We start from the raw sequence: 11,045 nt of genomic DNA, 5'->3' as shown, positions 1-11,045 counted from the left end.
TCAAGGTGTCGACTGGGGCTGGGGTCTCATCTGAGGCTTGACTGAGGAAGGATCCACATCCAAGCTCATTTGGTTATTGGCAGGCTTCAGTCCCTTCAGTGTCGTTGGACTGAGGGTCTCAGTTCCTAGCTGGCTCTTGCTGAATGAACCCCACCCTCAGTTGCTTGCCATGTGAACCTCTCCAACATGCCAGCTTGCTTCCTCAAATCATGCGAGCCAAGAAGGCAATGGACTCTGCTAGCAAGACAGGTTGCAGCCTCAGGCAAGTGAATCACAGAAGGGGCGCCCCATCACCTTTGCTGTTTGCTGCTGGTTAGAAGTAAGTCACTAGGCTAAGCCCCACTCAGGTATGGTTGGGGGGTGGGGGGATATTACACAAGTGCATGAATATCAGGAGGTAGGGATCACATGGCGCCACACTACCCACGCCCAAAGGTCCATGGGTAGCGAAGAGCTGAGCCACATATGCCCCTAGAATTTTTTTTAACAGGTTCAGGTTCATATCACTGCACTGCACTTTCTCCATGTTCTCAGGGTGGGAAGCAAGGAGGGGGAGAGAAAGAGAGATCGTCCTACAGGAGAAAGGCTGCACTGAGCTCTTCCTGGCCAAGCCTCGCTGATGAAGCTGGTCCTACAGGATGAAACCCAGAGCTAGGGCAGCCAGTATTACTGGTGTCCTCATTACAGCCACGTGCGGTGCTGCATTTTAATTGCCTGGCGGAGCCCTAAGCACCTGAAGAGGAGGCTTTCCACATCCTCCTCATCGTGACTATTAATAAGCTGGGAACATCTGGGGCCCCTCAAGCCCCAGGTTCACAGCCCCCCTCCCAACACAGACAGTTCAAGCCTTCTTTATACCAGGCCCGTAGTCCTGATGGGACCAGGGGCGGTGCCTGCTCTTCCCAGAGGCTGGCACATTGTGGTCCCAGGACTTGGGTCTTCTGAGTATCCGGGAGGCAGGGATGAAGGACTCAACCCATCACCATCAGACCTGCTCAAGGAAGGACCTCATTTTATCCTTATATTCCTGGCAGATGGCACAGTGCCTGGCAGGTGGGCCTCCGTGGATGTGAAATGAATTAGTGGCCATCCACGTGGGTCATCTGTGCAAAGGTGGTGAGACACCTGGCAAGCCAAGTTTGAGCGGGAGAACCGGGTCTCCACCGGCTGCTTGCTTTCCTTCGATCCTTGAGTGAGTGGGACATCTGGGGGGACTGTCGAATGGCCAGGGACTATCTAGTGGCCAGAAGGAAGAAGTGAAGACCCCTGGGAAAAGCTGGTCCTGGGCTTTTGTAACTATTGACCTTCTTGGTGCCCCAGAGATGTAACTATATCTAATATGTCCCTCCCAGTACCCAGAACTACCACTGAGGCTCTATAGCTGTGTCAGAAGTAAGTACCCACCCCCTGTCTCTCCCCTAGTCCTTCCTCTTGGCATCCTTGAAACATAAAAGCCTTTATACCACCCCCTTCCAGCCACAGAGGGGGCCATTTGCCCTTCAACCTCCCTCCTAAATAAAACTCTTGGGTAAGCCCAGTGGTCAGTGCATGTCCTTCCCCATTCTAAGGGGGGGCTATATCCGTGGATCCACAGAGTTCTCTGACTTCGTTCTCAGTCACACAGAGATGAAAATAAATTTCATATCAGGCAGGGCATTCCCCCCCCCCACTACGTACACATCAGTAACTGTCACCCCCTACGGACCTGCAGAAGCCCCTGGAAACAATTTGCATTGCAGGCAGCCTGACAGTTTCTGCCAAATGAGAGGCCTCTCTTGGGCAGGCTGGTAAATATAGCATATTCTTATTTGCAACGTTGCTTTCAATCATGGAGGACATGTTATCCAAAGACCACGGAGACCTCTTGACTCCTACAACAGGGAGATGGGCAGCTCCTAGCCACGAGAGCCTCGGCCAAGCAGTGCCAGGACCAACCCTACCTGCTCTGCCCTCCTTGCCATCACAACCTCCCTTCCCTTCCTCCTCACCCCGGCTGCCTCCTCCTGCTTCCGTAGGCCAAGCCTTGCTGTGCTGGGGCAAGAGCTTTATTGAATTTCTGCAAGTACTTTGCATGGCATCTGATTTACAATTCATAACCTGGATTATACTCTGCAAGTTCAGCCTTCCGGGGTCGGTGTAATTTAGATCTAGGAAATATTTGCCATGCTTTCGATTCCCCTGACATCTGAGGGATTGGAAATGGATTCCACCCCTGGAGGTTTACAGTGTGGAGGGGGGGGATGGAAGGGGAAAGGGGGGCTGAAGCTGGCACACAAAACGAGGAGGTGGGAGGAAGCTGCACTGTGTAAAATCTAAGGGGTGGGGAAAAGACAAAGGTAAACACACGTGGGAGGGACAAAGATAATATGCGTGAGAAAGGGGCACAACAAGGGCTGCTATTGCCTGAACACATTGCCTGCCTCCTGATGGTGTGCTGCTGGCCCAGGGGACCAAGGGACCAGACGCCACAGAGTCAGCGGAGACAAATGCTATCCGGAGGCAGGGGCTTGGCAGTGTGGAACAGGCCAGGGCTGAGAAGTGAAACACTCCATCTTCTGGTTCTGTCTCTGCCTCTGCCTCTCTCTTGCTGAAAGAGAAGCAAGTCCCCAGAGCACTTTCTTTTTCTAATGGTTTTATTGAGATATCACTCACATACCATATAATTCACCCGATGCCTCAGTTTAGGATTTTGTCTGGAGCACACCTTACCCTTTACTCTCCTCCTGGGGACGAGAGGAGAGCCTATCTCTTGCCCTAAGAACAAAGAACCTAAGATAGAAGGCTGCCAAGGACCCTCTTCTGTCCTGGAAAGAAGATGGCCAAAATGGGAAGAGCTGTTTAACTCTTGTTGTTGTGACGGTGGTGGTGGCGGTAGTGATGACGGTCACGGGATCATGGTGGTGATGGTGATGATTTCAGTAGTTAAAATTCATGGACCCTCTCTGCACAAAGGGAAGACCTCTGGCCAGAATCACGCCAAGCCCTCTCTTCTGAAGCCAACAAAAGGCGATAGATGTGGCATGTGAGACCCTTAGAAGGCAGCCGTGTCTAGAAGTCCCTTCCAAACTCTTCCAAGCAGCCAAGAACCCAAGAGCCGTTGACACTTGCCTTCTCTCCTAGGTGGGTGTTATAAACCTGGTTCACTATGACCGAGGGGCTATTTCTGATCTTATTTGAATGACCCAAGGCAGGAGAGTCCTGTGAGCCTGACACAGAATCCCCAAGGCTCCACACGGTGCCCAGCTTCTATTAAGCCCTTGATAAACGTTTGTGAGTAAGTACACCCTTCAGAAAGCCATGGTCTTGCTGGGAGCCAGGGACACCCATGGCTGGAGTCCCAGGTCCTCACCGGAGCTCTCAGGAACGGGCGGTTGACGTAGGAGCTGGGCAGCATCAGCCTCCCCAGGACAGAGATGGCTTCAGGGTCCTTCTAACCACCCAAGAAAGTGTCACAGTCACATTATGCAGAGACCAAGGAAGGTTGATCGCTGACTACACCTTTCTGGTGACACGGAAGAAGATTCACTCTGTGAGAACCCAAGGCCATAAAAAGTAATCGCGAATCTTCCTAATGGCTGGTGAAGTCCTTTAAAACTCTGCACCAAGTGGCTCATTTGATCCTAGTTTTGTCATTATCACCATCGTTGGTGACGATGACCATCGTCGCCATCATCGTTTCATGGAGGAAAGAAATGAAGACGCAGAGAGGAGGAACACGTTGCCCACAGTTTCACGGCTAGTTATCACGTGGCAGGGCGGGGACAAAATCCCAGGCAATCCAGGCCCCTAACCACTGCACCGCACAGCCCCACGCCCCCGGAGTGCCTCCTGGGGCCCCGCCCTGCGTGCTGCACCTCCCACGGGTTGTCACCTCCAACAGCAACTCCAGTCCCTTGCGGTGGGTGGACTGTCAGTGTCCTGGCAGGAAGTTTTCGCACAGCCTGTAGCAGTGACAGAAGGACCCCTGACAAATGTGGAGCCAGGCTAAGGGCACCCAATGGTTGGGGAGCGTATGCCCTCGGGGCCTCGCACGGGAGGGAAGTTGAGGGGCCACAGGGAGAACTAGGAGACACAGGTGACCGCAGGAAAAGGCCACTCTGCCAAACCATCCCCGCGGCAGGGAGGGAGCCAGGGGTCACAGGTCCTCATCTCTCTGGCCCACCCTCTGAGCTCCTGGCAAACCAGAGGCTAAGGGGACTGGTCCCCAGATGCCATCCTCAGAGGCAGGTGCAGGGCAGGTGGAGAAGGGCCGACAGTGTCTGGGAGGCGGATGGAGACTTTCCAGCAAGGGAGGGTCTCAGTCAAGACGAAGAGGGGTTCAGTCCTTTGCTCCAGGTCGCAGCTCCGAGGCGGCAGGCGGCAGGACCAGGTTGATTTAACTCCAGAATTCTTTCCACGGCAGCCTGTGTGGCCCGAGTCCCGGAGAGGAAGGTTTGGGTGCGTGCAAATCCGTGTAAACGGTCATCAGGAAAACTGCCAGCAGCCTCCGCGGTGTTTTTATAATGGGATTTTAATTCACTGCCCCCATCACCCCGCTGAGCTCAAAAGCGCTCCTCTTTGTCTATTTCTTGCTAGGCTGTTGCTTGAAATGGGAAACAGGAAGCAGCGCCTCTGCTTTACTCACCTCCGGGGCCGTTCACACTCTGCGCGCCAAACTCCTTCTCAGGTACCCCAGCAGCTTTTCCAGTGCCCCCGTCCTCCCGGTGGCCACAGAGAGAAGAAGCCTATACCAAACGCACCTTTGGAAAGGGGAGGAGAGCTGCCCACGGCCCGGACACCGCCCCAGGCCCAGGAGGCAGCCGTCTCCCCAGAGCAGGGGCTCTAGAGTCTGACAGAACCTGAATGCCAGCCCTGTCCCGGTCACTCCCGTATCTGGAGGCGCCGCTACTGTCCACGCGACGGTCAGGCCAAGAGCCTGATGGTTCACTCTTGAGGCTTCTCTCCCTCAGCCCACATCCAACCTCCAGTAAGTCCTGCAGACTCCCACCCGTCCCCCCCAGGGCACCAGTCCCACCTCACGACATGCCAGGGTGGTCTTTGTTCCCTTTGGCACTCTGTTATGCGTGGAATTCCCTTTCTGCAACGCATATGCTCCTGCAAATTTGTGCTCTAGCTGCATGTTTATAAATTGAATCCCAGCGTGCCATTGGCTTGTTGAAGCTCTCTCTGAGATTCCTTCCCTGGTGAATCCTAACATTTTCACCCTAGCGCTACTATTGGAAAAGAGCCTAGAATTTTCCAAACGGCATTTTGCTCTGATCCGCTCATGCTCACGGCATGGGTTGTTCCGGGGGTGTTTCCTGAACCGCTCCGTTCTGTGTACTGAGCTCCTGAGAGAAGTTTCCGGGGGGCGCACCCCGGGTGGCTTCCCTTGGTCTGGATAGTGATGGCCATGCAGGCTACTCTCCATTCGACTGTCCCCACCTCCCCCCAGCCCCCATTCCTGCCACCCCAGTAGAGCCCGAAAGGCGAACTTTACAGGATGGATCAGCTGGACCTCTTGTTCTCTGCCTCCTGGTTGGGTTTGGCCGCTCGGAGGCACTGGCACGGGACTAGGGACGGAGGAGAGAGAGGTTGGGATATTTATCCCACCCTATCCCTCCTCACCTGCTGCTGTTTTGCCTCTTTACCACCAGGGCCACTGTTGCCTTGGGTCCAGGCTGCCCGGGCTCCCATAATATCACCCCTTTCCCGTGCACCTTTGGACTTCCAAGTGGTAAAGTCTCCCCATTCCCGCTGGTCCCTGGATCCTACCCCCATCCCATGTCGGTTCCCTTAACTCTGTCCACAAGTCTGGGAGTCGCCTCTTCACGAACCTGTCTTTGCCGGAACCCTTAGCGGATGCGATCGATTTACCCTGCCTAGTCAATGTCAGTCCTGATAATGACGTGGCCACAGTCCCAAACTCCAAAGCCCACTCCCAGTCTCCACCCAGGGCCCCCAGGTAAGTCATTTCCACCCCAGGGTAGGTTGGAAGGCAGACTAGATGCCTCCGTGAGGGAGCAAAGGCCCCGAGGTGGGGCGGTCACCCGTCACCCCTGGAGTAGGTTTCTCGGTCTCTGCACTAGTGATATTTGGGGCCAGATCACTGTTTGTTGTTGGAGGGAAGGGGATGCCCTGTGCACTGTGGGGTTTTAGCATCAATTGTGGCCCCTACCCACTGGATGGCAGAGCACCCTCTCCCCAGTTGCGATGATCAAAAATATCTCCGGACACTGTCGAATGTCCCCAGGAGGACAAACTCACCCCTGGCTGAAGACCACCGCCCTCGAGGAGGAGGGGCCCCGGAGAGGGCAGCCAGGATGCACTCGGGGGCCCTGGCCTCCCGGGAGCACGAGGAGCGGGTCCTCAGCGGGTTCCACGGTCCCTCCATCACATGCCCCTCCGGCCCCTGCAGCCTTGGGAATTCCGCTCCTCACCCTTGGCCCCCGGTGCCCGAGCAGGTGTCCCCCAATGACTAGCACCTCCTCGGCTCCCTCCCGGCCCTCCCGGCCCTCAGCCTCACCACTCCCTTCCTTTTCTCTTTGTACTGCTTTGAAATGATTTGGGGAGGCAGCTGGCAGCCTGGGAGTACAGCTGCTACTAAGTTATCCAAACGATTTATCTTAAGATTCATGCAGAATTCATTGTGTGGGGACCGGGGTGGGTTGCGTTTTAATATTCATGCAGATTTGGAAGAAATGTTAAACACGGGTTTGGGTAATTTGCACTTCTGCTTAATTCTCCTCCTCCCGGGCTCCGTTGGCCAGCCCCCAGCCCTCCCGCCCCTCCCCTCCTGAGCCCTGGGGCTCCTACGGGCCCCCGGCCACACGTGGGGCTGGACCCCTAGAGCGGCGCGGGTGTGGGCTGACCTGCTGTCTCCCCTGGCTGAGCTGGCCCCGTAGCACCTCTGAGCGGGGAGGGGGAGGCCGGGTGGGCAGCCATGGAGAAGAGCTGCCAGAGCTTCTGGGGCATCTTGATGGGAAATAGATAACATGCTATGGCAACCAGATATATGCAAATTAGCATTGATTATTCTCAAATTAACAGCTTGGGCATTTCAAACCCAAAGCAAGGCTTCGGCTCAGCTCTGATCTCGGCCTCCCTCCCTCCGTCCTTCCCAGCTCTCCACTCTCTCCCGCCTCCCCTGCCCCGTAGTGACAGCTGTCTGGTTCCAAACAGGCTCCACCCAGATTTCATCAACGTGTGCTCTTGCCCCCCCCACCTCGCTTTCCCTGACCTTGTGGAGGAGAGATCCTTCTGGAAATTGACCACGGTTTCCACTGCCCAGTGTAGGAAATCCCAACGTCCCAGTCCTGGTTTGAGTCCTGAACGTATGCGGAATAAGCTTTAGGACTTGAGGCCAAGCCCCTTGAGTGGGTCTCTCACTCCCTCTCAGGTGAGGTGGAGACAGCTTTGAAAGATCACAGGGTGATGTTGGAGAGTCACCCCCAAGGGGTCCATGGACCCCCAGAAAAGCACCTAGAAAACCCCCAAATCCCCTGGGCAGAGGGTCCAGGATTCCCCAGGGGCTGCTAATCTGGGCCTCCTCTCTCCCTTTTACAGATAGGAAAAGCAAAGTCCTGAGAGGGACAGCAAGTAGCCCACGCTCACAGCGCACGCTGGTGGCAGAAGGGAATCTGAGTCCAAGTTTGCCTGAGGCACAGTCAGGTGGCTGCAGCCTCAATTTCCAGGCAGGAAACAGACATCACTCTAAGAAGCTAAATGGAGAGACTTAGGCAGGGATGTGGTTACACCAGTAAAGGAACAACTGAGAAGCCAGAGAGGGGTTGATGAGGAAACTCAGCAGTTTGCAACAGCAGGAAGCTGCTGCCACCCCAGGGGGGTAGGGATAAGAGTCAAAGGTGGGTCCTCATCTAAAAAGAGCCAGAGTGACAAAGAAACACAGCAGTGCTGGTGAGGAGGAGGAGAAATACCCTGGCTTCTCCCTCCCTCCCACCATCCCATCTCCTGCCACTACCTCCTTGGCTGTCTTCTCTGTTTGGGCTGCTGTGACAAAAATGCCAGAGGCTGGTGGCTTAAACAACAAACATTTATTTCTCATAAGTCCGGAGGCTGGAAGTCCAAGAGCAAGGCAGATTCGATGTCTGGTGAAGGCCCACTTTCTGGTTCATAGACGGCTCTTTTCTCTGTCCTCAGGTGGCGGAAGGGGCGGAGGAGCTCTCTGGGGTCTCCTTTATAAGGGCACTAATCCCATTCATGAAGGCTCCACCCTCATGACCGATTCACCTCTCAAAAGCCTCACCTCCAAATACCATCACATTGGGGGCTGGGTTTCAACATGTAAATCTGGGGGGGACACAAACCTTGAGTCTATAGCATTAGCTAGATCCAGCCCGGAGCCACCTGCCGTGATCAGCCCCTGTGACACTGAGCAGAGCAGGGGAAGCGTGAAGCATGGATCTGAGAGCAAGCAAGTGAATGACTAGCACAAAGCCTTTCACCCTGGACACGGTCCCCCTCACTCCTTGATGCCTCACTGGGGATTTGGCAGGAGGGGGCTGATAGGAAGGTCCAGGAGGGGCATCGTGGGACAGTCCTGGGCACCAGAAGTGATGGAGACGGCAGAGCTGGTTTGACAGAAGGAAAAGAGCTGGGAGGAGGGTTGGTGGGCCCTGCCCCCTCCCCAGCTGGCTCTCTCTCCTCCTTGCCCTCTCCTCCCACCCCTGCTGGGATCTGGTCAGCTTCCAACCCCAGCAGCTGGTGTTACCTGTCACTGCCTGTCAGCGTCCCCCATCACCATGCAGCTGCCTCTGCCTGGGCCCTGAATAATAATCAGGGAGCTGCAGACACCAGAAAAAAAAGGGACCCAGGAGACACGGCCATGATCCAGAAGCCACCCTCTTGCCCTGCCTCTCCCTTGTCTGTTAAGATGGAGAACCCCAAACCCCTGACACCCACCACCCTCCACAACACACGTACGTGTGTGCACACACACGCTCACACACCAGGTGTACTGGAATTAAGGTGTCCTCAGTGCCAAGGTGTAGCAGAATGCCTGCTAAGGCAGAGGGTGAGTAAGATGCCCATTGAGGGAGCTCCTTAAAGTAATCTTAGTCTCTCCCACGTCTAGTGGAGGAGGCCCCAGAGCACCAGGAACAGACCTTCTGTCAAGACAGGGCCCCCGGAATACAAGGTGTGTGCAGGGATGCCTCCACCTGTTGCAGGTAAGCTGCGATGCTCCCTGAGGGCCCTGGGATGCACAAGTCACCTGGAACAGCTGGTCCAAGCTGCTCCTAGCACAGTGCCTGGCGCACAGTGCCTGGCACACAGTGGGCATTTAGGAAAACATTTTTTGTCAACCTACCATGCTGCCCCATTTGGGGGCCCTTTGGGGGAAATCATCATGCACTACACGTGATTCTGAGGGCCTTCAAACGTGGTGGTGGCCTGAGTGGTCCCTCCTCCTGGTTACAGCTGTGATCACGTGACATCACACACGATACCACATTCCCTTGGTCAGAGGGATTGGTTCGACTACAGTCACGTGATTCAAGCCAGCCAACCAGAATCGTGCTTGAAACAAATCTGTCTATTCTGTTGGAAAAAGGATACTTTGGCAGGTTCATTGATTGTAACAAATGTACCCCTCTGGTGCAGGATGTAGAAAGAAGTGGAGGGAAGGCAGGAGGTATATGGGAACTCTGTATTTTCCACTCCATTTTGCTGTGAACCTAAACTGCTCTAAAATATAAAGTCTATTTTTTTTTAAAGTTTAGGGTATTTAAATGTGAGGGAAAGGCCAGAAAAATATATATGACTATGTAAAAGGAAAAAAATACAGTCATAATTTAATATTTCAATTTTCTGGGTGTGAGGTAGAAGGACTGAGAATTCTACTTTGCAAATGAAAAGCTATTCCTATGAAATCACATGTAAGTTTGGTGAGGGTGGGGCTTTAGAGTACAGGAATTACTCACATTGTTGAACTTCATTTGTATATGGGGTAAGAGATGATATGAAAAGTCATTAGTAACTATCTTTTTAAAAGTCATCTTTATTGAATTTGACTAAAATGCACAAATTCCTTTTTTAAAAAAAAAAAAAAAGCTATTATACTTTACACTGGGGTTGGTAACACTAGGAGGGTGAGAGCCTACATGACCAATGACTGTCTCGCCAGTGCTGTGCAGGAGCCCGTCGTGAGAAGGGGTCTAAAGAGAGGCTTGAGGAGAAGAGAAACTGAGTCCTGACAGCATTGCTTGAACCCCTGGAAACTGCTGTGTTTATTGCTGGCACAACTCGTGGACTTTCCAGATACATGGGCCCGAAAACGTCCTCCTAAAACAAATGAATGGCTGGGTGAACAGGCAAGCCCAGGCCTTGAGAGAGAAGGAAAAACCTCCAACTCCTGTTCCCGAGATTCAAGGAAAAAGACATCTCTCTGGGTGGAGCAGGGCAGAGCCGTGTGACTTACACAAAGCCTGGAGTCAGAGGAAGACAGCAAAGCACCCTTTGCTTTGCAAAATTATCCTTTTGTAAAACAAAGCAAAAGGAATCTAGGACTGTGCAGCTCAACATCAGGGCCTAAGGGTTCCCGCAGGAGAGCAGATTTTACTAGAGGCAAAATGGGTAAGATCCCCCCAGATGGTCATCTTAGCTCACTGGGAATTGCGGGCTAGATGGGCGGAGAGAGGACATCCTTCTGCAGTGAGGGATGATGCACAAAGTGGGGGTGTCGCATCTGGGAGGGTTTCTCACACTGGCCGTTCAGGACAATCTCCTGTAAAGCAGACCTCACGGCCTCCATCCTATCCCCAGAGGCCAGGACACAGCCCTGAGACCCACATCAGACCCACTACTCCCCTCACCCCATACCCTACCTTTCTCTGGAGAATATGCAAGTAGCACAGGACCACGCATGGGCACCTAGATGCTGGACCACCATGTGCTGGGAGGAGAAGCTTAGCGGTCAGGGTCAGAGAGTCTCAGCTAGAGGCCATGTCTGGAATGTTCTCTAAGGACTCGGTTTATAGACGAGGGAACTGACGACCAGCAGGAGAATTGAGTCTCACAGGGGAACCAGCCTGGCTGATTAGGAGCCC

The 11,045-nt window shown here is 53.9% G+C and overlaps 1 long non-coding RNA gene across 1 annotated transcript; it reads left to right on the top strand.

Annotated features, from left to right (window-relative positions):
• Positions 1-229: 229 nt before the first annotated feature.
• On the top strand, positions 230-10,578 carry LOC136793244 (uncharacterized). Its single transcript, XR_010838252.1, has 3 exons — positions 230-319; positions 9,074-9,167; positions 10,124-10,578. It is a non-coding gene; the product is annotated as an uncharacterized lncRNA (long non-coding RNA).
• The last annotated feature ends 467 nt before the right edge of the window (positions 10,579-11,045 follow it).

This window comes from Kogia breviceps, chromosome 19 (assembly GCF_026419965.1).
Source record: "Kogia breviceps isolate mKogBre1 chromosome 19, mKogBre1 haplotype 1, whole genome shotgun sequence".
NCBI lineage: Eukaryota > Metazoa > Chordata > Mammalia > Artiodactyla > Physeteridae > Kogia > Kogia breviceps.
This window is presented reverse-complemented; position numbering and strand designations above follow the sequence as displayed.